Here is a 26,896-nt window from a genome sequence, read left to right on the forward strand (position 1 = left end):
CAACCGTAATTCACCTCTTTCATATTAAATGCACCCACACTTATTATATATCATTTTGTTCAGGAGAAACAGGGCTTTCGTTTCATATAAAATATTTGTATATGAAACAATTTATTATGAATAAAATAAAAAAAACTGTGAGAAATGTAAATTTATTTTTACATTTTTAGTTCCGCCTCACATTTTAGCTGTAAATGTCATAATACTGTTTTACTGCGGTTTTACTGCAACAAAATGCACATATTTGTAATCAGCGATGTCTCACGAGTACAACAGTACCCCCCATTAACAGGTTTTATGGTGTTTTGGAAAGTTACAGGGTCAAATATAGAACGTTTCATTTTCAAATTGAAATTTGCCAGATTAGTAATGTTACCTTTGAGACGGTGTGGTAGCCCAGGAATGAGAATTACCCCCATAATGGCATACCATTTGAAAAAGTAGACAACCCAAGGTATTGAACGTGGGGTATCTTTAGTTTTTTTTAGTAGCCACTTAGTCACAAACACTGGCCAAAGTTAGCGTTCATATTTGTTTTTGTGTGAAAAAAGCAAAAAACTAATATTTGGCCAGTGTTTGTGACTAAGTGGCTACTAAAAATGACTGTACATACCCCATTTGCAATACCTTGGGTTGTCTACTTTTGCAAATGGTATGCCATCATGTGGGTAATTCTTATTCCAGGGCTACCATGCGGTCTCAAAGGCAACATAACTAATCTGGCAAATTTCAATGTCAAAAAAATGAAATGCAAGCCTTATATGTGACTCTCTAACTTTCCAAAACACCATAAAACCTGTACGGGGGTACTGTTATTCTCGGGAGATTTCACTAAACACAAATATTAGTGTTTTAAAACAGTAAAACATATTACAACAATAATATAGTCCATAATAGTGCCATTTGTTTGTAAACACTAATATTTGAGTTCAGCGAAGTCTCCCGAGTAAAAAAGTACCCCCTATATACAGGTTTTATGGTGTCTTGGAGAGTTACAGGGTCAAATATAGTGCTTGCGAATTAAATTCTCTGCACTTTCTCCCTGTGTTGTCAGGCATGTCAATCAAATTTTAATTAATCAAATGACATAATTATGTTAAAAAATTACTTAAATATACACATAGAATTTTAATATATATGCATTTATAGGTATATAAATTCTACGTGTATACTAATGTAATCTTTTATGTAATTATATGTATTTATCTCTATATATATTTGCGGTTATTTGTATTTTATATATAGATAGATATATATAGAATGTCATTCTAAGTGTATTCTGTTTCCAATATATATATATTAATAACAAAATACAGTTAGAATGAAATTACATATGAATATATAATTTATTTTAAATTTTGTTTCAATATTTTATTTATTTATTTAATTATTTTATTTATTTATTATTGTAATTATACGTATATATATATATATATATATAATATATATATGTAGATCTATTATATATATAATATATATATATATATACATATTATATATATATATATATATATATATATATGTAACGTCATTCTAAGTGTATTTTAATACTAATATATATACTAATATTAATATTAAAATACATTACGTATGACGTTACATATATATAATATGTATATATATTATATATATATATATAATATATATACATATAATATATATATAAAAAAGGCATTTAATTTATTTTATAACATTTTAATATTTTTTTTTTTTACACTACCTACCAGCAGGGGAACTGTCTAATATTTTAGACAGTCCCCCTGCTGGCAGATCCATAGCCAGCTAAAGGGGGCCATGTGATCGCTCTTTGAGAGCGATCACATGGCCCCCGGGGGCCTCATTTGCCGGAGGGGGGCTGCCTGGGCTCTCAGGCAGCCCCCCAGAAGAGGATCGCGGCGGAGGTGAGTACACAGTACATCCTGGGGCTGCAAGCCGTTACGGCGTTCTATGCCGCCGCAACGGCTTTAAAGCCCTTTAAAGCCGCGACGGCATAGAACGCCGTAATGGCGTTAATGGGTTAAAGAAGAGATAGGCAGCAGGAGGGAAATTTCTCAACCCCACAAATACAACTTTAATGCATTTGGTTTTGGTCTAATTAATATGCTGTATTTTTAGCCTGCCTCCCTAGCCACGCCCTCTCACAACAGAAAAATACTTCCTTATCAAATGCGTGTTCACAGATCAGATAGTGACGGTACTGAATGATCTGAACTACAAAGCAACTTGCATTAGAAGGAAAAGACACCCATAGTAAATATATGAAATGTAGGCACTGTAACAACTTCAGGTAGATTAATAACAACAAACTATTTAACCAGCGAAGGCACATTCAGATTACTCTGGTTTTCAAGTACATCCTGGGATTGTTACTATTACCCAATTTAATTTTACTAATTTTATCTACCTCAGAAGGTTGAAGGGCTGAGTCAACGCTGCCAGTATTTGAACCTGCAACCCCAAGTGTTGAATAGATTCTGCTGATGATGTATTAGCCAACTGTGCTATACTGAATACAGTATTCTTGTTAATTAGTATTCAACCATTACATGTGAACCTAATGCTCATCTATAATGTTAGCTACATCTTTATCTTTACCTTGACAGTCATCCAAGTTCACATTGTCTTGACTCCCATGTTACACACACTGTATATGGATCTAATCCAATTTATGATTTACTCTAGATAATTAGAATTTGTCATGGTTTATTCTGTCTATTTTTACAAAGCTGCATGTTTCAAAGCCAGAGAATGTTTTCCAACGTGTACAACCTCTTCCTCGATTCTGCCGTCTATGTGGTTTATGTGCATCTTTCATACACCCAAAAGGAGAGACCCGATATACAATGCACCTCTCTGAGAATATGCACACATTGAAATAAAGAGAGTAATATACTTGTATTGTTTCCAGTAGTTTTCCTTTAAGCCAACTGATTGCTTATAATTGAGGTATGATATAATTCACTGTATTTTGCATCAATCACACTTCTAAATTCATGTAATGTTCATATTTCCAAGTATGGTGCACAATAGTATGAAAAGTACAGAGATAACTCTATCCCAGCATGCATTTGCATAGCAGGTAATCTATTCTTGTATTAAAAAATGACTAATATTTAATGTTTTTTTTCTATTTGCTGCCTTTGGCTTTTAAGCCTGTAAATTTACCTTGAGTTCCTCCCTCATTCATTAGATTGTAGAGCTACTGATGCTCAACTACTCATCCTTTAAAATACCATTTATAAGATCCACTTTTATCAATAACTCTTACCCCTGAAACTGTTTAGATATCTTCAGTTTACTAAATATTAAAGATTTGCAATCCATTTGTCCTGAATCGAAATTTGGACAATTTTGGACAAAACTAATTTATGTGGGATTACTATATTTACCAAATAAGAGAGCTAAGTATATTTCACTTTTTTTATTATGTAACATAATAACCAAATGTGATGTAATATGGATATGCTATAGTGAATCACGGTTATCCTGTTTCATGGTTTGTTTTATTTTTTATTATGTAAAAATGATCAATATGAAGATATTAAATACAAAAAAGGTTGTATGTGGTGTGTGTGTGTACAGAATGTATGTGCTGCATAAATACAAAATGAATGTGCTGCATGTGTATGGAAAGTAGTTGCTGCAAGTATATAGAATGTATGTGGTACATATACAATGTATATGGAATGTGATATGCATAGGGAAGCAAATTAAGGAGCTACCTTCTAAACAGCAGATATATAAAAATAAAAAAATAAAACGTTTTCTTAATTTTGGTCTTTCTGCTGGTCAGTAGAGAGCTCCATAATTTGGTGCCCTTATGTGGCATTTCCATACTAATATGATCCCAAATTAGGGCACAGATAGCTCCATTATTTGGTATCCTTTATATGGTAATACGGAAGGCAGCAAATTAGGGAGTTAGCTACTAAATGTAAGGAAGAGGGACACTTTCCAAAATGGAGATCAAAAGGGAATCCAAAGGTAATTCTGTCAGTTCACAAGAATTTCCATTACAAAATCTAATATTTGTTGGGCGCACCAAGAAAACCAGTTCATTATAATCAGGTTAGTACAATTAGTCACATTAGTATACCAGTATTGATTTAAACCCATATTTGTATTCAGCTACTGTTGTCGAGTACAATGATACCATACATGTATATCTTTCCCCCTAATCTTGCCCCTAATCCTACTCCTAATTTTGTCCCCAATCCAACAAGTAATTAAAACCATAACTCAACCCCTTTTCCTAGCCTTAATTCAACCCATAATCCAACTCCTAATGCAACCTATAATCCTACCCATTATCCAGCCCCTAATTTAACCACTAATCCTATCCATAATCCAGCTTCTTATCCAACCACTAATTTTACCCATAACCCAGCCCCTAATCATATCTATATTATAAACCCTAATCTAACCCCTTAATATCACACTCTAATCCCACCCAGTAATCCTACCTTTGAGGGCTCTGGCTGACGGTGGGGCTCTCTTGTAACCAGCAGGGGTTAAAACCTTTTATGGTATGAAGGTGAATTCCATCAAGGGGCATTAAAGTCCTGCATCAAAATAGCATAAGCGATATTTAAGTGGTTAAAGATAAAGATGGAGAGACAAATCAGTGGAAAGTCCTCTAGCAGCAGCATATCAAAGTAAGACGTTTGCTACCAGACACTATAAATTGCTCTTTCATCCTTTCAAGGTTGATAAAACAAGAATGGTAATGTTAAACAATAATAATATATAGGTCCCATTTGCTGGTTGAGTACTTTGATATTATTGTTCTATAGAATCTAATGTATTCTGTATTCTGTATTCCCTTCTAGGGAATTGTACAAGGTACTTGACTTCTAAGGTTCATTAATTGCAAGTGGGAAAATTTTACTTTCACGTGTTAAAGCAGACTTGTTACTTGTGAGATATTTTTTATAAATGAATGAATGTATTTGTGTGAACTGGATTTGTATTGAAACTCAGTAAAATAAATACTACACAAATACACATTAGGTATGAAGACCTCAACCACCATATTAACTCATGCTAGGATTCAAAGACTTTTTTTCAAAGTCAGAGAATCCTCTATCATGAAATGTTTTCAAAGGTATGCATTGAGCTTGCATTGGCTTTGGCAATGCTCCCAAGCTCTACAAATAGCAAGGCACATTAATGGCATGAGAAGGTATATGCATAAGGGTTATTAGATGAAGCAGTTGTGGATTAAATGGTGTCTATTTATCTATATATCTATCTATACTATTATTCCAAGCATCAACTCTGCTGGATTGCAGAAATAAATATATGGTGCAATGAAATGCATCTCTGTATACATACAAGTGGTCTATTTTAAGTAACAAAATCTGTAATAAGGAATATTAGTTTCAAAACACAGTATACATTTGAACAGACTATTTAATGTTAACCCCCAGGTACTTCCAACAGTGAAGGCTTTAAGGATTCCTTCCCAAGAGTGCTGGTGGTTCAGACATGGTTCAGTCACTTTGACAGATCCACTTATAGTAATATATTCAAATAGAGTTAGTCTTCAAATTCGAGCTGTTGGAGGTAGTTGAGGACTATAATGGAAAACCTTCTGCTATTGTGCTGGAATTTAGCCACACAATTTAAAATATCAATCTGATGATCAATGAATCAGAAGATGTATACATGTTCAAACAAATGAAATGCAGCTTTTTCTTTGTTCTATCACAGAATAATATTGGTTTAACAGTAATAATTAGACATCGGTTGCTTACCTGTATAATGAGCAGAGCATTAGCATGGTTTGATATAGAAATTCATGGATTCGTGCTACACCATGGAGAAGTTTTTAGTTTGTTGAAATTGCACATTTTCAAAGAAATTAGAGCTTATAAACCCATTATCTGTCAAAATGTGTACCTCCATCTGTATGTATTTATTTAAAAATAGAGCTATTAAAAAGAAGGGCATGTTGCATCACCACCCTTCATTAGAATTCCAAACTAGCAGATAGAATTTGGGAGGGAGATTTTTGTCTTCATGCATTTTACACTACAGGTTTTTGGCCTGATTTTTTTTTGTGTCTGTCAAGGTTTATGATTGAAAAGTGAAATGTGATTCTTAACAGATTTTATTATTCCTTTGTGTTCATATACCAACGTCCTTGTCATTGACATTTGCAAGTGAGGAGCTTACTAAATAAATAGGTGGTTCCTATATACTTTATTTGTTAATAACAACATATTAATTCTGTCAAGGCTAGCTGTACGTAATTTTAGATGGCATAACATTTTACCTATATATTGCTGTAGTAGATTTGCTAGCAAATTTATAGATAATGAGAAAAATGTGTTTAAACATAGATATTTCTCCCATCTGTCAATCAATTCTTTGTCATAGACTCTATACTGAAGAATAACCTGGCATTGAGAACAGAAGATACCTCCTACAGAAGATCCACAGTTTGCTCTGTGGTTGAATTGGTAACTGCCTAGCTCAAGCATGTCAAACTCAAAGGCCAATTATACAAGGTTTAAGTTTAAGTTTATAAACAAAAACGTCAGTTTTCATAGAAACACAGGTTTATTTAGAAAAGTACAGTATAAAAAAAGTTGCCTAACTGACACTGGACGTCCTCACGCTTGTAGGGCTTCAAAATAAACAAAAGGGCTAATTTAACCCCTTCAGGACCGGCCTGTTTTTGCGATGTTTGTACGTTAAGGACCAGAGCAGTTTTAACCCCTTAAGGACTGGACTTTTTTTGCGATGTTGTACATTTGCGACCAGGCATCTTTTTGACACTTTTGTGGTGGTTGTGTTTAGCTGTAATTTTCCGCTCTCTCATTTACTGTTCCCATACAAATTATATATTGTTTTTTTCAGGACAAAATGGGCTTTCTTTACATACCATTATTTATATAATCTCATGTAATTTAATTTTTAAAAAATGAAAAAATATGATGAAAAATTGAAAAAAATACATGTTTTTTGACTTTTATGTAAAAAATCTTTTACTCATCTACAAAAGCGAATGAAAAAAACTGCTAAATAGATTCAAAATTTTGTCCTGAGTTTAAAAATACCCAGTGTTTACATGCTTTTTGCTATTTTTTTGCATGTTATAGGGCTATAGGTACAAGTAGGATATTGAGGTTTCAAAACCTATATTTTTAAAATGTATCAATAGTGACATTGTAACACTATTATCTGTCATAAATCGCTAAATAACACCCCACATGTACATATTTTTTTTAAAGTAGACAACCCAGGGTATTCAATATGGGGTATGTCCAGACTTTTTTAGTAGCCACTTAGTCGCAAACACTGGCCAAAGTTAGCGTTCATATTTGTTTGTGTGTGAAAAAAGTAAAAAACTAAATTGAACGCTAATTTTGGCCAGTGTTTGTGACTAAGTGGTTACTAAAAAAGACTGGACATACCCCATTTGCAATACCTTGGGTTGTCTACTTTTGCAAATGGTATGCCATCATGGGGGTAATTCTCATTCCTGGGCTACCATACGCTCTCAAAGGCAACGTAACCAACCTGGCCATTTTCAATGTAAAAATATGACCCATATATTTGACCCTGTAACTTTCAAAAACGCTATAAAACCTGTACATGGGGGGTACTGTTATACTCAGGAGACTTTGCTGAACACAAATATTAGTGTTTCAAAACTGGAAAATGTATCACAACAATTATATCATCAGTAAAAGTGCTGTTTGTGTGTGAAAAATGCAAAAAAAGTCACTTTCACTGACAATATCATCGCTGTGATATGTTTTACTGTTTTGAATCACTAATATTTGTGTTCAGCGAAGTCTCCCGAGTAAAACAGTACCCCCCATGTACAGGTTTTAGGGTGTCGTAGAACGTTACAGGGTAAAATACAGTGATAGCAAATTAAATTCTCTGTACTCTCGGCCTGGGTTGGCAGGCAGGTCCCTTAAATTGCAATCAATAAAATAACTTAATTATGTAAAAATATTACATAAATATGCACGTAGAATTTAAATATATATGCATATTTATATATTTGAAGTCTACGTGTATATTTATATAATTATTTATGTAATTTTGTATATGGACATATGAATAGTTCGTATTCTTTTTATTTATTTATATATACATAGATATATATACAATTTCATTCTAAGTGTATTTTGATATAAATATATATATATTAATATCAAAATACAGTTAGAATAAAATTTCGTATAGATATATAATTTTTTTTTTAATTTTTATTATTATTTTTAATTTTTTTAGTTTAATTTAAATTACTTATTATTTGTAGTTTATAATAATATATACACAATATATATAGTTATTATATATATTATATATATACACGTGTGTAATTTAATTATAAGTGTATTTTTATATTAATATATGTACATATTAATATAAAAATACACTTAGTATGACATTATATATATGATATTTAGACGTATATTATATATATATAATATACGTCTATATATCATATATATATACACACATATATAATTATAATTTTTATTTATTAACTTTAAACTTTATTTTTTTTATGATTTTACACTAAGCAGGGAGACTGCCTGTCAGCACAGACAGTCCCCCTGCAGGCAGAGACATGGACACCTATTGTGACCATGTGGTCGCCCTGTTGGGCGATCACATGGCCACAGGGGTCCTAATCCGCCATGGGGAGACTGTCTGGGCTGCAGGCAGTCTCCCCACAACGGGAGCACCGCCGATCGCCGCCGGGGGAACGACGGCGATCGGGTAAGTACATTGGACCGTTAGGACGGTTCAGGACCGTCCTCGGTCGGCAATGCAAAAATGCCGATGACGGTCCTGAACCGTCCTCGGTCCTTAAGGGGTTAACACTTTTGTGGTGTTTGTGTTTAGCTGTAATTTTCCGCTCTCTCATTTACGGTTCCCATACAAGTTATATATTGTTTTTTTCACGACAAGAAGGGCTTTCTTTACATACCAGTATTTATATTATGTCATATATTGTATTAAAAAAAAATAATAAAATATGGTGAAAAATAAAAAAAAAACATGTTTTTGGACTTTTACTTGAAAAATCTTTTACTTATCTACAAAAGCTAATGAAAAAAACTGCTAAATAGATTCAAAATTTTGTCCCGAGTTTAAAAACACCCAGTGTTTACATGCTTTATTGCTTTTTTTTTGCAAGTTATAGGCCTATAAATACAAGTAGGAAATTGCTGTTTCAATATATATATATTTTAAATGTATCAATAGTGACATTGTTACACCGTTATCTGTCATAAATCCCCGAAACACACCTAACATGTACATATTTTTTAAAGTAGACAACCCAGGGTATTTAAAATGGGGTATGTCCAGTCTTTTTTAGTAGCCACCTAGTCACAAACACTGGCCAAAGTTAGCATTTATATTTGTTTGTGTGTTAAAAATGCAAAAAACGCTAACTTTGGCCGGTGTTTGTGACTAAGTGGCTACTAAAAAAGGCTGAACATACCCCATTTGCAATACCTTGGGTTGTCTTCTTTTGCAAATGGTATGCCATCATGGGGCTAATTCTCATTCCTTGGCTACCATACGCTCTCAAAGGCAACCTAACCAATCTGACAAATTTCAATAAAAAAAAAAAAGTTAAATCAAGCCTTATATTTGACCCTGTAACTTTCACAAACACTATAAAACCTCTACATGTGGGGTACTGTTATACTCAGGAGACTTCGCTGAACACAAATATTAGTGTATCAGAACAGTAAAATATATCACAGCAATAATATCCTCAGTGAAAGAGCTGTTTGTATGTGAAAAATGCAAAAAACTTCACTTTCACTGACAATATCATCGCTGTGATATGTTTTACTGTTTTGAAACACTAATATTTGTCTTCAGCGAAGTCTCCCGAGTAAAACAGTACCCCCATGTACAGGATTTAGGGTGTCATAGAAAGTTACAGGGTTAAGCACAGTGCTAGCAAATTAAATTATCTGGACTTTTGGCCTGGGTTGGCAGGCAGGTCCCTCAAATTGCAATCATTAAACTTACTTAATTAGGTAAAAATATTACATAAATATGCACGTAGAATTTTAATATATATACATATTTATATATTTGACGTCTACGTGTATATTTATGAAATTATTAATGTCATTTTGTATGTGGACATATGTATATTTCGTATTATTTTTATTTATTTATTTATACATAGATATATATATCATTACATTCTAAGTGTACTTTGATATAAATATATATATATCAATATCAAAATACTGTTAGAATAAAATTGAATATATATATAATTTTTTTTTAATTATTACAAATAATTTTTATTTTTTGTTATTTATTTTTATTAACATATTATTTGTATTTTATAATAATATATATACCATATATATAGTTATTATATATATTGTATATATTCGTGTGTAATTTAAATATAAGTGTATTTTTATATTAATATACGTATATATAAATATAAAAATACACTTAGTGTGACATTATATATATGATATATATACATATATTATATATAGGTGTATATATAGATATAACATTTGTATATATATCATATATATATATACACATATCATTTTTTTTACACTGATTTTTTTGTTTTACACTTTATTTTATGATTTTTCACTTGCAGGGAGACTGCCTGTCAGCACAGACAGTCCCCCTGCAGGCAGATACAAAGACCCCTATTGCGGTCATGTGATCGAGTGATCACATGGTCGTGGGGTCCTGATCTGCCGAGGGGGGACTGCCCGGGCAGACAGGCAGTCCCCCTGGACCGGGAGGAGAGCTGATCGCCGCCGTGGGACCGACGGCGATCAGGTAAGTTGCCCAAAACCGTTATGACGGTTCAGGACCGTCAACGGTCCAAACGCACGTTTTACCGCTGACGGTCCTGAACCATCAGCGGTCCTTAAGGAGTTAAGGAGACGTGCAGAGTAAAAAATGGGTCGCAAGAGAACACTGAGAACGGGCAGTAGCTGAAATAGCCTGCCCTTCGGTCGGTCCCCACTCAAGTTCTCAAGCTGTTTTTTGCTCATCTTGTGCCATTACAGAGAGAACTTCTCTGAAACATATCAGACTGGTCCCACCCATACGGGCAGTCCAGATCCGAAATGCCAGCAAGTTCCCTCTGCACGAGAGACACAGCAACCCCAGACGATCGTTTCAGCCTTGTTAGGCATCATCAGTGAGGCATAGCTGACATCTCCCTAGGCACCGTGAGCAAGGGGTCCACGTCTGGATTATCCCTTTAAACTTGTGGAGAGTAAAAAATGGGTCGCAAGAGAACACTGAGAACGGGCAGTAGCTGAAATAGCCTGCCCTTCGGTCGGTCCCCGCTCAGTTCTCAAGCTGTTTTTTGCTCATCTTGTGCCATTACAGAGAGAACTTCTCTGAAACATATCAGACTGGTCCCACCCATACGGGCAGTCCAGATCCAAAATGCCAGCAAGTTCCCTCTGCACGAGAGACACAGCAACCCCAGACGATCGTTTCAGCCTTGTTAGGCATCATCAGTGAGGCATAGCTGATATCTCCCTAGGCACCGTGAGCAAGGGGTCCACGTCTGGATTATCCCTTTAAACTTGTGGAGAGTAAAAAATGGGTCGCAAGAGAACACTGAGAACGGGCAGTAGCTGAAATAGCCTGCCCTTCGGTCGGTCCCCGCTCAGTTCTCAAGCTGTTTTTTGCTCATCTTGTGCCATGACAGAGAGAACTTCTCTGAAACATATCCGACTGGTCCCACCCATACGGGCAGTCCAGATCCGAAATGCCAGCAAGTTCCCTCTGCACGAGAGACACAGCAACCCCAGACGATCGTTTCAGCCTTGTTAGGCATCATCAGTGAGGCATAGCTGTGTCATGCCTTAACTATGGTATCCTCTTACTTCCTGGTTCCACGGAGCCTAGCCACACCCCTTTATGACACGGTCTCCTTATTTAATCCGACCGCACCAGCTGATCGACGCTGGATTATTGAACTACGTTCCGTACTCACGAACCGGCTACAACTTCGTTGTGAAAGCCTTCTTTTACCGGACCGGACTGGAAGACACTTCAAGTTCCCTTCACCTCTCCTCATCCACGACTAAAGCTGAACTCTCTTCACTTATGATAACCGCCTCTGAGGAGATCTCGGGAACCAGTGTTCTATGTGCCGGAAGCTAAGTAAAACCTCTGTGATAAGCGTTACATCTCAAAGCCGTTATTCCTGTCACCAAAGTCCTTCTATAAAACAACCCAGTTACAGCTATCTTCAACTCATTCACTATACAAGTTAGCTGCATCTGTCTTGCTTCAGTTAAATGCTATGGAACAGCTATTGTAACTTCTTATCACCTAATTCGTTAATACTACTAAGAGACTCTTTCTGATTCAGTGTCTGCTAATTACTACCGTTTACTACTTAAAGCTACAGTGCCTGTAATTGTGGACTTCAGTTATCGTTTACTACTTAAAGCTACAGTGCCTGTAATTGTGGACTTCAGTTATCGTTTACTAATTAAAGCTACAGTACCTGTAAATTGGACTTAACGTCACAATATCTTCTACTTTTTATAATAAATATTCAAACTATAAGAAATCTGCAGTTGTGTTCCTTCATAACAAATGTTTAAACGTGACAGAATAATCCAGCCCTTGTAATGGATCCAGCAGATTTCGATTCTACGATAACTACGCTGAATCAAAGAGTTGATACACTAGCCCAAGGTGTGCAAGACCTGCAAGTTACTAACGAAAGAATTCTCACTTATGTCAGAGATTTACAAACTCATACTCCTCATACTATTCTGCACTCGGCTAGCGATCCTGCTGTATGTAACCCTGAAAAGTTCTCTGGAGATCGTTCTAAATACAGGGAGTTCCTTAACTCTTGCAAACTATTAATTGCTTTGAAACCTAGATCTTATCCTACAGAAAGAACTAAGGTTTGTTCGGTTATTTCCTTTCTAAGAGGTGAACCTATGTCATGGGCCCATTCCTTTCTGGAAAACGATGACCCCATCTTAGACTCACTGGATGAATTTTTTGAAGCCATGTCTCTTCTCTATGAAGATCCTAACAAACAAGCAACAGCTGATTTAACAATCAGAACTCTACAGCAAAGACATAGACCCGTTGAAGATTACATTGCTGAATTTAAAAGATGGGCAGTAGAAACGCAATGGAATGACATCACATTGCGCAACCAATTTCGAATTGGTTTATCTGAAGCTGTAAAAGATGAACTATCTAGAACAGAACTCCCTACTACTTTGAACGCTCTAATTCACCTATCAATCAGCATTGACAGAAGATTAAGAGAAAGAAAGGCCGAAAAAGCCCTCTTACATTCTAAAGACCGAAAACCTTTCACTCCCTCAAAAGCTCCTGAAAAGACTTCCTTACCAAGCGAACCTATGGAAATAGGGGTAATAAGAAGTCCTCTCACTCCTGAAGAGAAGAACCGAAGACGTCAATTAAACCTATGCATGTATTGTGCTTCTCAAGATCATTTGGTTCCTGATTGTCCCTTATTGAAACGGACAAAGGGCGGTAGGCAAGCCTATGCCTCTGCTATCTTAACTGCACTCCCTTCTACACCAACCACTCAGTTCACTCCTATCTCTCTCATACTACAGTGGGATAAGGTGAGAATTATGACTGAAGCTATCATCGATTCTGGTGCAAATGGGGTATTCATCGATTCAACCTTTGTAACAAAGAATAAAATTCCTTGTGTTCGAAAAAACACTTCTGTTCCTATTAGAGTGATTGACGGCTCCCTTATCTCCTCGGGACCGATTCTTCATGAAACCATCCCTCTAAAAGTAACCATCAATCATACTCATACTGAAAGTCTTATATTTGATGTTATCTCATCACCATTTTTCCTATTATATTAGGGATCAACTGGTTAAGGAACCACAACCCTCAAATCTCATGGTTTCCCTTCTCTCTTGCCTTTAATTCCGATTATTGCAAGAAAACATGCTTGCAACGTATTCCAATTCTTCAGTCTACTAAAGAACCAGCTAAAACCTCATGTTGTTCTGACTCCGAACTGGAGTTTCCTCCTCCTACAGTCATTGGAATCTTATCTTCTCTTATTGACGACATTAAAGATCTCAGTGAAGATGCTCTTGAACTTCCTAAATCAATTAAATTATCCAAGAAAAACGGTCTCTACTATTTTAAAGACCGGATTTATGTACCTCCCTCTTTCAGAATTAAAGTACTTGAATTTATTCATGATTCTCCTCTGGCAGGTCATCCAGGTATAAAAAAGACCCTTGAATTGTCTAAGAGATACTATTGGTGGCCTCGTCAAGACCAAACTATTGAATCTTATGTCAAATCTTATTCTATATGCCAAAGATCCAAACATGTCCATCATCAACCATTCGGTCAATTATTGAATTTACCGATTCCTGAACGGCCTTGGCAATCCATTTCTATGGACTTCTTGGTGGAACAACCTCCTCCCTCTTATGAAATCGGTGATCTTGTCTGGCTTTCCTCAAAGAACATCTCTACAAACCGTCCATCAAAGAAGTTAAGTTCCCTTTTTCTTGGTCCTTTTCCGATAATATCGGTTATCAACCGTAATGTTGTTAAATTGAAGCTTCCACCTACTTTGAAACTACATCCTGTTTTTCATGTGTCCTTGCTAAAACCTCATCATCCTGACCCTTTCCATAGAAATGTCACTACTTCTCCTGATCCCATATTGGTCCAGGGTGAAGAAGAATACGAAATTCAAGGTATACTGGATTCAAGGATTCATCGTGGCTCTTTACAATACCTCATCAGATGGAAAGGATATGGAATTTATGAAGATACATGGGAAAACTCCTCTGTCGTTCATGCTGACAAATTGATTTCCAAATTTCACGAGCGTTACCCTTCTAAACCAAGTCAATAGCACCCAGAGGTTGCTCATTAAGGAGAGGGTACTGTCATGCCTTAACTATGGTATCCTCTTACTTCCTGGTTCCACGGAGACTAGCCACACCCCTTTATGACACGGTCTCCTTATTTAATCCGACCGCACCAGCTGATCGACGCTGGATTATTGAACTACGTTCCGTACTCACGAACCGGCTACAACTTCGTTGTGAAAGCCTTCTGTTACCGGACCGGACTGGAAGACACTTCAAGTTCCCTTCACCTCTCCTCATCCACGACTAAAGCTGAACTCTCTTCACTTATGATAACCGCCTCTGAGGAGATCTCGGGAACCAGTGTTCTATGTGCCGGAAGCTAAGTAAAACCTCTGTGATAAGCGTTACATCTCAAAGCCGTTATTCCTGTCACCAAAGTCCTTCTATAAAACAACCCAGTTACAGCTATCTTCAACTCATTCACTATACAAGTTAGCTGCATCTGTCTTGCTTCAGTTAAATGCTATGGAACAGCTATTGTAACTTCTTATCACCTAATTCGTTAATACTACTAAGAGACTCTTTCTGATTCAGTGTCTGCTAATTACTACCGTTTACTACTTAAAGCTACAGTGCCTGTAATTGTGGACTTCAGTTATCGTTTACTACTTAAAGCTACAGTGCCTGTAATTGTGGACTTCAGTTATCGTTTACTAATTAAAGCTACAGTACCTGTAAATTGGACTTAACGTCACAATATCTTCTACTTTTTATAATAAATATTCAAACTATAAGAAATCTGCAGTTGTGTTCCTTCATAACAAATGTTTAAACGTGACAAGCTGATATCTCCCTAGGCACCGTGAGCAAGGGGTCCTTGTCTGGATTATCCCTTTAAACTTGTGGAGAGTAAAAAATGGGTCGCAAGAGAACACTGAGAACGGGCAGTAGCTGAAATAGCCTGCCCTTCGGTCGGTCCCCGCTCAGTTCTCAAGCTGTTTTTTGCTCATCTTGTGCCATTACAGAGAGAACTTCTCTGAAACATATCAGACTGGTCCCACCCATATGGGCAGTCCAGATCCGAAATGCCAGCAAGTTCCCTCTGCACGAGAGACACAGCAACCCCAGACGATCGTTTCAGCCTTGTTAGGCATCATCAGTGAGGCATAGCTGATATCTCCCTAGGCACCGTGAGCAAGGGGTCCACGTCTGGATTATCCCTTTAAACTTGTGGAGAGTAAAAAATGGGTCGCAAGAGAACACTGAGAACGGGCAGTAGCTGAAATAGCCTGCCCTTCGGTCGGTCCCCGCTCAGTTCTCAAGCTGTTTTTTGCTCATCTTGTGCCATGACAGAGAGAACTTCTCTGAAACATATCAGACTGGTCCCACCCATACGGGCAGTCCAGATCCGAATTTCCAGCAAGTTCCCTCTGCACGAGAGACACAGCAACCCCAGACGATCGTTTCAGCCTTGTTAGGCATCATCAGTGAGGCATAGCTGATATCTCCCTAGGCACCGTGAGCAAGGGGTCCACGTCTGGATTATCCCTTTGCCAATGTTTCAGTTCAACTACCTTGACATATTAAGAAAAGTTTGGTAATGGGACTGAAATGGTGAATGTATGCTGTTGCACAGCTGCAAAAAAAAACAAATTACGTTGTTATTTCGAAGTTCTATGAATGTGTTTTTCACTTTGGCTGTGGTCATCATTCTTAAAGATCTCAGTCAATCCAATGCTTTCCATTAGGAAAGCATTGAGGGGCTGTTGTGCATGTGTGGCAGATAGGGAGCATTCAGCGCCTCCATGCAGACCCAATCTAACACACTGCCCCTCTTTCCATTCTAATACACAGCCCACAAATCCCATACATTGCCCCCCCTCCCTCTACTGTTATACACTGCCCGCTTCACCCAATCTAATACATTGCCCCTTAATCTAATACACTGCCCCTCCTCCCTCCGCTCTAATTGAATACACGGCCGGGCCACAAAAATAAGCATTGTTTGCCATGCTTGGCCTAGCTGATGCTGCTATCAAATGGCTAGGCAGTATAGGAATTAATTGACTGATCTCACTCCATACAAATGCTAGCATGAAGGTCGTGAGGACATATCAAAGCTGGATCGATATACCATGTGACATATGATGTATTCCATGTATGTTTGGAGATATTTGGGTAAAGTTAACCTTTCACTGCAGGTACACCTTATTTTCTTTAATTGAACTTAATTCATACTTACATGCTTTGTAAAAAATACTTTTTAACAAAGGTATTTTTTCCATGTTTCTGTTATTATTACCCACTAAAATTACTATTGGCCATAAATTGACCAAGTTATTAACAGTCCCTACAAACACAAGGTAGAGCCTAGTATTATGGTTATGCTGTTTTGAATACATTTAGTACATCAGGTTTTTAGTGTATACTTCCATCTTTAAAGGGGTACTCCAGACTCCCAATGTTCTTCAGCTTGCAGAAATGCTTTATGTTTGAAGAGTGTGTCATTTTCTAACAAAATGTTAATATTTCAGTAGAAATGGTCACTTTTATAAATTAATCTGGTCACAACGACTGGCTGACAATCATACAACCCGTCTTGTAACTTTCTTAATGGAGTTAAATTCAAGAGGCAGGCAATTTCCTAGGAGGTAGGAGTGCCTACCTGTAAAAGATGTCTCACTAAGCTGCATTGGGGAATCTGTGATTGGACCACCACGGAACGTCTTGGTAGAGTTAGAAGTGGAGGGCTTGAAAAGGCTTATGATCATATATTGTAACAAAAAAATAATAAAATCTATTAGCTTTGAAGTTGCTGTTTAGTGAATGAGTAAGTGTGCTGGATCGTGTGTATTTTATGAATTGGCCCCAGCAGCATCCCATTTATGCAGGTTAAGGTGAGTGCAGCCCCATGGTTTCAAATAAATATTTGGGAGTCTAGGCTAACTCCTTGGTTTTGCACCCCTCCCTGCCACAGGTGATGCATTCCAGGGGCCTATTTCAGCTTGTACTGCAGAGAGCCCCAGATGGAATTCTTTCCCCCAAGTAAGTAGGTTAATCCCATAAGAGCGGACATTAGGTTGTTAGAGAAAGACTGGGAACTAGAGTGCTGGGATCGTGGAAATATATATATATATATATATATATATATATATATATATATATATATATTTAAGGCTGTGTCTGTAGTTGTGGGAGGGGCTTGAATCCCCTTTATAAGGGCATCCAATCCTCCCCACTTCACAGTGGTTGACCTGGTGAGTTGCAGGATGATGAGACTGTCTGGTTCAGTACAGAACCATCTGCTTCCAGTTCAAAGGTCATCAACACAAACTGCCTAAACTCCAAACAAGTTTGCCTAGTGTTGCCCACGCAAGTATTTGCTTTACCTCATTCTAGTAAGCAGCCTCCTCATTAGAAGCTCATGGGGCACTGCCACGTCCAGCCTGGCCACAGCTTCTATAACTGTTGGTTTTTCAAAAAAACTATGTTTGTTTGTTCAGCCATTTGGATATGGCAAATTCAGCCTATTTCAATCATACATAGCATGCCTCATTCTGCTTACTGTATTTGACAGCGATGCCTCATTCTGCTTACTGTATTTGACAGCGATGCCTCGTTCTGCTTACTGTATTTGGCCCTCACTAGGCTATATTGACTTTTATCATATGCATTTTAGTTAGTCACCCTGCATTTTAATGTTTGTCTGCCCTTTGGGTGTTCAGGTACTCATTGGGCCAACATTGTTTGCTAATTCACTGTTTAGTATATATGCCCCAAGGGACAGCTTGCATGAATTTAATTATGTAATTTTCATTGGTGTATAATCTTGTACAGCTAGCTTGAACTGCAGTTCTCTTGTCTGCTGTTTTTGCATCCCCTCACTTTCTAACATCACCCAGACTTTCTTTGTACGGTCTACATGTGTTAGGATTATCATTCAGTCGTGTTCGGTTTAAGCAATGAAGTTTTATATCTGATGTTATGATTACTAAGATATTCTAGCATTATTCTAGCATTTCCTGTTGCTTTCAACACTAATCTTCTATGCTAGCGGTGTATGCATATGTATTTATCATCCTCCTAAGCATTCCAGGTGTAGCTCTTTTTGATGTATGTCCTATCTTTTCCTATGTATTATGTACGGCCATCTATGCCTCTAGCCTGTTCAGCCACTGTGGCATTCTAGAGGCCTCTATTCCCATTTTGATTCTGTCTTCCTGCACACCGGTATCTCCTACCGGTATCTTTGTGGTCCGGTCTCCTGGCTTGCTACCTGCTTTTCTTCATGTTTTCCGACCGCTGACCTTCACCTCCCACATGGTTTCACTGTACCAGTGCCTCACGGAGGTCCTGCTGCTGCTGAGAGCCTGTCTGTTCCTCAAGGCCTGTTGGGTGCTTCTTGGCACACCGTCTGGTCCGGGGGCTTGGGTCACTTCCGGCTCGCCTGGTCCCCCTGCACTTGGCTGCCCCTTCAGCTGAGGCTCCCCACACACCAGAGGTAAGTACCCACTGAGCCGGGGCTGAGCATGGCACGCCGCTGGCACGTTGGCTGCTATCGCCCGCAGCTCCCTGGATCCACTACCTGCCTTGGCTGACCTCTGGCAGCCCTGCTGGGATGTCTACCGCTCACATGGCGCTCAGCCTGCTGGTATGTGTTCTACCTCTCTCCTGGTGCTCTGCTTGCTGGTATAGTGTCTGCCACTCGCATGGTGCTCAGCCTCTGGTATGGTGTCTGCCACTCGTGGAGCTCAGCTGGTATGGGATCTGGCACTCTTGGTGCTCTGCCTGCTGGTAGGTTTACCATCACCAGTCTGATAATTGGTTGGACCTCTGGGGCGTTTGTTAAGTCATGCAGCCTGGGAATTGTATACATTTTAGTTCTGTGTGTGTGATGTATTCCCACATGGTGTGTGATTGTTATTCCCCCAAGGTTTGTTTTCTGTTTTGATACAGGAAGTGTGTATATATAAAAAAAAAAAAAAAAAAAAAAAATTGCCATGGTTTGATTTTGCATGTTGTATGTTCCAGGGGCATTATGTTTTCCCGTTTCACAATCCGGTTGTGTCATGGGTGCTTAGTTCTTGCACATGTTAAATTATTAAAGTATGTCACTTACTGTGCTAATAGCTGGTTGTCATTGTATTGCGGGTATGTGTGACTCAGCTGCGTGTATTTTGTCATTTCTAGTGACTCTCTGCATGGTGTAATTGCCTGTTCTGATTCTGCATTTGGTTTTACTATCTGGTGCGCCCCTGCTCGTCTGGTGTATGCCTTTCCCTTTCACTTATTTGGTGTTTTTGGCATTGCGGTTCACTCTCTCATGCCTCTAATGTACTCGCTGTGATGCTCTTGTTACTAGGTCTCTGTCCCTTGACCTGGATCGCCGGATGGTTCTGCACCTTTTGCCATGTTCCTATACCCTCCTATGTTTCCTCCCTCTATGGTTTATACCCGGGTTTCGCTTATCTGGGTGACACGCTTGTCCAACCATTGTCCTGCCAAGGAGCTCATACTTTCTGGCAGCGTTTGCCTTTCTTACCTCGTGTCCATGAGTGGGGTAGGTCACTTTCTCTTATTTCGGTCCGCGATCTGGCCCACGCTGAATTATACATTCCTGGTCACTGCTCTACATGGGTCCACGATTTTGCCCATGAAGAGGCATATGTTCTCTGTCACCATTCTAAATGGATCCACAGTCTGGTCCACACAGAGGCATATGCTCTCAGTCACCATTCTAAATGGATCCACAGTCTGGCCCACGTAGAGGCATACGTCCTCAGACTCCAGTCTGATTGGGTCTACGACCCGGACGTGCAGAGGCATACATTCTCGGACTCCATTCTAAAGGGGTCCACGATCTGGCTGGGTCCATGATCTGGCCCACGTTGAGGTCCCTTATTAGCAGATAAGTACTGGTTGTTAGAGATCTGTGTGCCCACTATGGTAGGTTTCTGGCCTCTATGCCACAGTCTAGTGGTCATGCGAGACCAATACCCATCCTCATTCTCGGAGGACAACGCCATCGGCCCAACACATAGTTATTCGCCTTGCATTGTTGCATAAGGAGGGCCTCACCTGTCACTCCCATTCTATCTTATGCTTTAGTAGTCATCGAGAGGCCATCACCCCGCCACCAGCATCTCGGTGGCCTCTATCTCCCCTCGGACCAACGCATAGATAGGGGGGTTAGAGAAAAAAGAATAGGGGTGGGGGAGAGGCAAGTCACAAGAAAAGAGATATTATCCCTAGCATCGCATTTCTGGGTGAGAGCTTTGTATGCCGATCTGGTTTTGGTTGGTCGATTGGCGACGATATCGTGTGGAGCTGGTTTCCTATTGACCGTTGTCCTTGTTGTTCACTAGGTGAGAGTAGTGTCTAGTGTCAAGTTATTTTTTATAACCTGGGTTATCCTCCCCTTTCTTTCGGCATCGTTCTAGTCCCAGGTACTTTTGCATGTGGCAGAAGTCTCACCTGTTTACAAGCGCCACTGCCACTTATGGGAATTTGAGTCCACTATAGGACATGGCTGATATTGCAGCTTACCCCTTGCAACTATATACGCTGTATAAATAGACAGCATATATCACTAAAGGCCACGAGTTGCCGCGCTTGTATGTCATAACAGCGATTTAATATTGATTCAAGTAGCAGTAGCTATTCCAAGCCAGATCATTTTTCATATGATCACTATCCTTCAATATTTTTTTTTTTTTGCATGATCAGTCATATTTTCAAAATCAATGCCAACATTTCACAATTTCTGCCAGGGTATGCAAACATTTGAGCACAACTGTATTGACTCTTATGCTCATCTATCTTGGAGGCTATGATGCCTGACATGAGCCTGTTGTTGGGAGGCAGGTGATTGATTGGTTGATAGTTAGACTATAATGTTTCCTTGTGAGGGTCCTTTGTGACCAGTATTGTTCTGCCTTGCGTTAGCCAGTCAGGATATGAACCTGTTCCTAGTAGCTGGTTCGTATGTGGTGCTAAGAGTTCATGCAGGATTGTTAATTTCTTTATCAAGTAGGTGTGGATTATAACAGATCCTGGGTGTGGCGAAACCAGCCTCGCCACTGGGCATTGGAGAAGGAACTCAGCAACCCACAGATCCGGAGTATTTATATTTTTCAAATATAAATATTTGATGTGAAATGAAAGCCCTATTTCTACTGAACAAGATGATTTACAATAAGTCTGGATGCACTTTCTATGGTTGCACAGAAATATAGCTCAAATTCCAGTTTTTGTTTTGGTCAGAACTTAAAATTGCCTCCATCCTTAAGGTGTTAAAACTATTAATTTTGCCTTTTCAATAAAAATTTCTTATGTTTTATATATATATTAATATGCAGGATACAAATTAAAATTAATAAATTAGTTCACATTATAAATAATTTACAGGGGTAAGAAAAAGTATGTGAACCTTATTTGGTTTTCTGCATGAATTGGTTATAAAATATAATCTCGTCTTCAGTAACAGGTGTTAAACACAATATTTTTTTTTTCATTTTTGTTTAATTACATTTGTATTCGTATTTTCGAGATTACATTACAGGACATAATTATGACCAATTACTAATAATCGCATACTTTATACATCCCGTGACAATATGTTCCATATCTTACAAATCAACAGAAACAAAAAGAAAAACAAAGTAAATACGTTAAATAAAATAACATACATAAATAAGCAATATAATACAAATTTTATTGGTTATACATTGTAACAACCTGTTTATCTATTATTAAATTTAAATTAACTATGTTCTACTGTATGTGGAGAGAGAGTTCTTTAATTTAAAGACATTTTCCACTTATCAATTTATTATTTGTAATTACTTAGGGGGATAACATTAACTATTCACTCTAATCCTCTGCTATTCCTGTACTTTATATTCATTAATAATAACTCCAGTATGTAATCCAAGGGAGCCATATGCCTAAATATTTTTCCCTCTCACCCCTTGCAGACCAGTGAATATCTTCCATATCCCATGTTGTTTCAACTTTAGCTATCCATTTAACTATTGTAGGAACACCAGTTTGCTTCCAGTAAATTGGGATTAATGCATTGGCTTCCCCTAGTATTAGCCATAGTAGTTTTTGTTTATATGAGAAAGAAAAAGGCCAACCGAGAAGCACCTGTGATGGTGTCAGTGAACACTTAAAATAAAGTATCTCTTCAATTAAATGTATTACTTGTACCCAGAAAGGCTGTATTATTTTACAAAACCACCATATGTGCTCAATATCGCCCTTTTCCTCCCTATATCTCCAACACTGATCACTGTATGACTGAGTAAAAGTATGAATATTTACAGGTGTACTATACCACAGTGTTATACGTTTATAAAAGGTCTCTCTTTTTGCCAAACTTATTGGGGCCTCTTTTGCTTTGCAAAAAATTGTTGACCAATCTTTCTCTAATAGTTGTACATGTAACGTGCTCATCCTACCCAGAACCTTATCCAAGCGTCCCATTTCTTAATATAGTGATCTCTTTTTCCCTGGGTTGTCCAAGAGATAGCCTCTTGTCTGTTTTTAATAACACATTTTTTTCAAAAGGGGTTAGATCTCTGTCTTCCCATTGAGGCATGACATTTTTCTTCAAGAATCCTATGAATTGTGCACATCTAATGGTATCTAATAATAAGTGACATTGTTTAGCCTCCATCAATCATTTGACAGTTGGTACAATTTCCCTATTATAATGGAGGAAAGAGTAGGGTTTTTATCATCTAAAATGTTTTGATTATATTTGTTCCCAATTCTGGGTTGACTGCCAAGGGATGGAAAGGTGAAACTCCTGCTGAAAGTTGCCATAATTCTTAATATGGTCACCATTTTTTTTAATATATTAGTAATCAGAGGATGGGGGTTGGGCAGTATTTTTTTTATTTAACATGTTTGCCATGGTAGAGTATGCAGCGGGACAGAAACAAATATCTGTTCCACTACAGCCCATGATTTAATATATCTAGTATTTGTCCACTTCCTGACTCTGTTAAATAAAAAAAGCTAAATAATATCTGTAAATCTGAGGCATACCTCATATTAATTTTTTCCTTATTTTTCATCAATATTTCATATGATAATCAAGCTTTCCTATTACTCCAAGTGAAAGAGAGAAACAAATGTATAACTTTATAGAAAAATGCATTGGGTATTGATATAAGAATAAAAAACAGAACAATGAGTGAGCGCTAGATAACACAGTAGGCAGCAACTAGATAAGGGAATCCCTCAAAAACCCTTAAGGGAGATACAACAAAAAGAGATCAATAAAAGCTGCGCCTAGTAACAGTAAAATAAATAGTCCAAATAAAATAAATGGATAAAAAGGAGAAAGTCTTATCTAGGAGTGTCTCGTGCAGTCGTCTAGTACGGCAATATTCAGTCTGCACTTACTACACTATCCGGCTTCCTGTATATACCCTTTTGTCTCCTACATATGAGTGGATTTACAAGGAAGAATCAAATAAGGACAATCGTTGCAGACTGAATATTGCCGTACTAGACGACTGCAAGAGACACTCCTAGATAAGACTTTCTCCTTTTTATCCATTTATTTTATTTGGACTATTTATTTTACTGTTACTAGGCGCAGCTTTTATTGTTATCTCTTTTTATTGATATAAGAATAGCCTGAAACATAAATAGTAGCTTTGGCAGTATCACCATTTTTAAAATGTTGATCCTATCAAAAAATAAACAAAATGTGGTACATTCCAATTATTAAGACAATTCTTGATTTCCTCAAATAAAGGTGAGTAATTTGATTTATAAAGATTAGAAAAATGTGTGGATATCTGTGAAGTAGGCGCTTACACAATATGGAAACAATAGTAGTACAATAGCAGCTACCACCCAAATAGGAACCCTTCGTCCTAATATAAAGTATCAGATAACAAAATAAACACCATAACCTCACACAGTGGGAAAATGGTGCTCAAGAGTGGAGCGCTTAAATCGTACACTTACCCCTCGGGGTTTAAAGAGGAGTGTACAACTGTGGTGGAATCCTAAAAGGGTATATAAGGTACAAAATATAGAGTAGTACTGTACAACAAACGTACTTAATAGATATTTAGCAAGAACGCACTCACGTGGTTCAGAGCCTATGAATGACCGGCTCTGATCTTGTATGCAGACGTGTACTTTGAGGTGACACACACCTTTCTTGTATGAATCACAACCTCAGAAAGGGGAACAAAAACGGAGAGAACAGGGAAGCCAAACCGACCCTGGTGTAGATACCTTTGATGTATTCAATACATAAATTGCTAATACAAGTAGTTGCTCACCTTCTAAAGAGCCTGTAACTCGGCTCTCAGCGTATGCACAGATATATCAATTCAGGGTGATATTAGCCCTTTTTGGTAGCAGAAAGTGGAGTTCCTTCAAGCCGGCTCGTAATAAAATATTTATTCAAAATAGAAAATACATACAAATAATGCCGGTGTCGGGCACCCGTCCAAAACACGTTTCACTGATTGGATTCAGCTTTATCAATTGGTAATGATTTATAAAGATTACCTATATCCTCTGTCAAATGTACACCCAAATATTTTACTTTCCCATCTTCTTACCTACACCCAAAACTTTGTTGTATCTCTTGTTTCACATTTAGTGTTATAGAAAGATCTAAAATTTCACATTTATCAATATTAGCTTTAAAATTTGAAATTAAACAAATAATTATATTTCATTAGTGGCCTTCATTAAAGATCTACTCGGGTTGGTAATAGAAAGAAGAACATCATCTGCAAAAGGCAGTAACCTTTGTCTCTACTCCTACTGCTGGAAACCCTTTTCTTAATGGATTCATTCTTAATGCATTCAGAAAGGGCTCCATGGCCAGAACAAAATGTTGGTTGTGACAGGGGACATCCCTGCCGAGTTCCATTTCCTATTGCAAATGATTGAGATGTTTATCCCTTCACTCTCACACTAGCTGATGGTTCCCTGTAAAATGTATGAATCCAATTCCAATATCTCATCCCAAGCCCTAGTGCCTCTAATACTGAAAATAGATAGGACCAGTCCACTCGATTTTTCAGCATCTATTAATATGGGCAAAGTTGGTTGTTACAGACTTTTTGCTCCATGAATAATATTAATCAATTGGCCTATAATTATTGGTTATGGTAGGGTCTTTCCCTGGTTATTATTGCTTTCATCATGGGATGTGGGAGGATGGCCTCTAAAGGCAATATAACGCCTTTACATTTTTTGAATGAAAGTGGTGCCTATAATTTCTTTGCCTCTAGTGTATTAGTTATATGTCTTGATACACCCTTTTTAATTTCTAATTCCTCTTCTTTAGTACCTTGTAAATTATATAGGTTCTGAAAGAAGGGTCTAAATTATTTTAAGATTGTCTTAGTTGTGAAGCAGCCTGTACCATCGAACCTTTTTACGTTAACTATGAATATTTTTTGGTACTTGGCAGAACAGGACACACAGAGAGGATAGAAAGTGAAAGAATCGTCTCCACTCTGTGCAATTGTAGTGCAGCGCTAATTTAAAATAAAGTCGACTCACCCTATTGGTATTGGTATGGTGGTTCAACTTAATTGGACATATGTGGAAAAAACACAAAATAGAAAATATATAGTGCAGGGTTGTTTAAACCACAAATTAGAGTTGTCTGTACAGTGGCACACTCACATGGTAATGAGCCTTTTTAGAAACAGGCTCTAAACTTTCCGGCTGGTATGTTATAGGGTAACATACACCCCCCTTTTTTCTGTCTGGATCTCCTCTCCGATCACACTTCCAATGTATATGGTGGAGAAAAGGAGAGAAGGATCTCTAAGTGAGATCTGCAGGTATAAAACACACTTTTAAATATTATGAAATTTGCTCACCTGGCTCAGAGCCTTCCAAACTGGCTCTGAATTTCAGAAGTTTGTGTCAAATAAAGGGTGACAACCCCCTCTTGAGCCTGGGCAACACCAAACACTGGATCCGCTTTTTGGACGAAATGCACAAAAAAGTGCTTTTAATAAAATTAAAATTGAATGCAATTCAAG

The sequence above is a fragment of the Pelobates fuscus genome, chromosome 3, assembly GCF_036172605.1.
Source record: "Pelobates fuscus isolate aPelFus1 chromosome 3, aPelFus1.pri, whole genome shotgun sequence".
Lineage (NCBI taxonomy): Eukaryota > Metazoa > Chordata > Amphibia > Anura > Pelobatidae > Pelobates > Pelobates fuscus.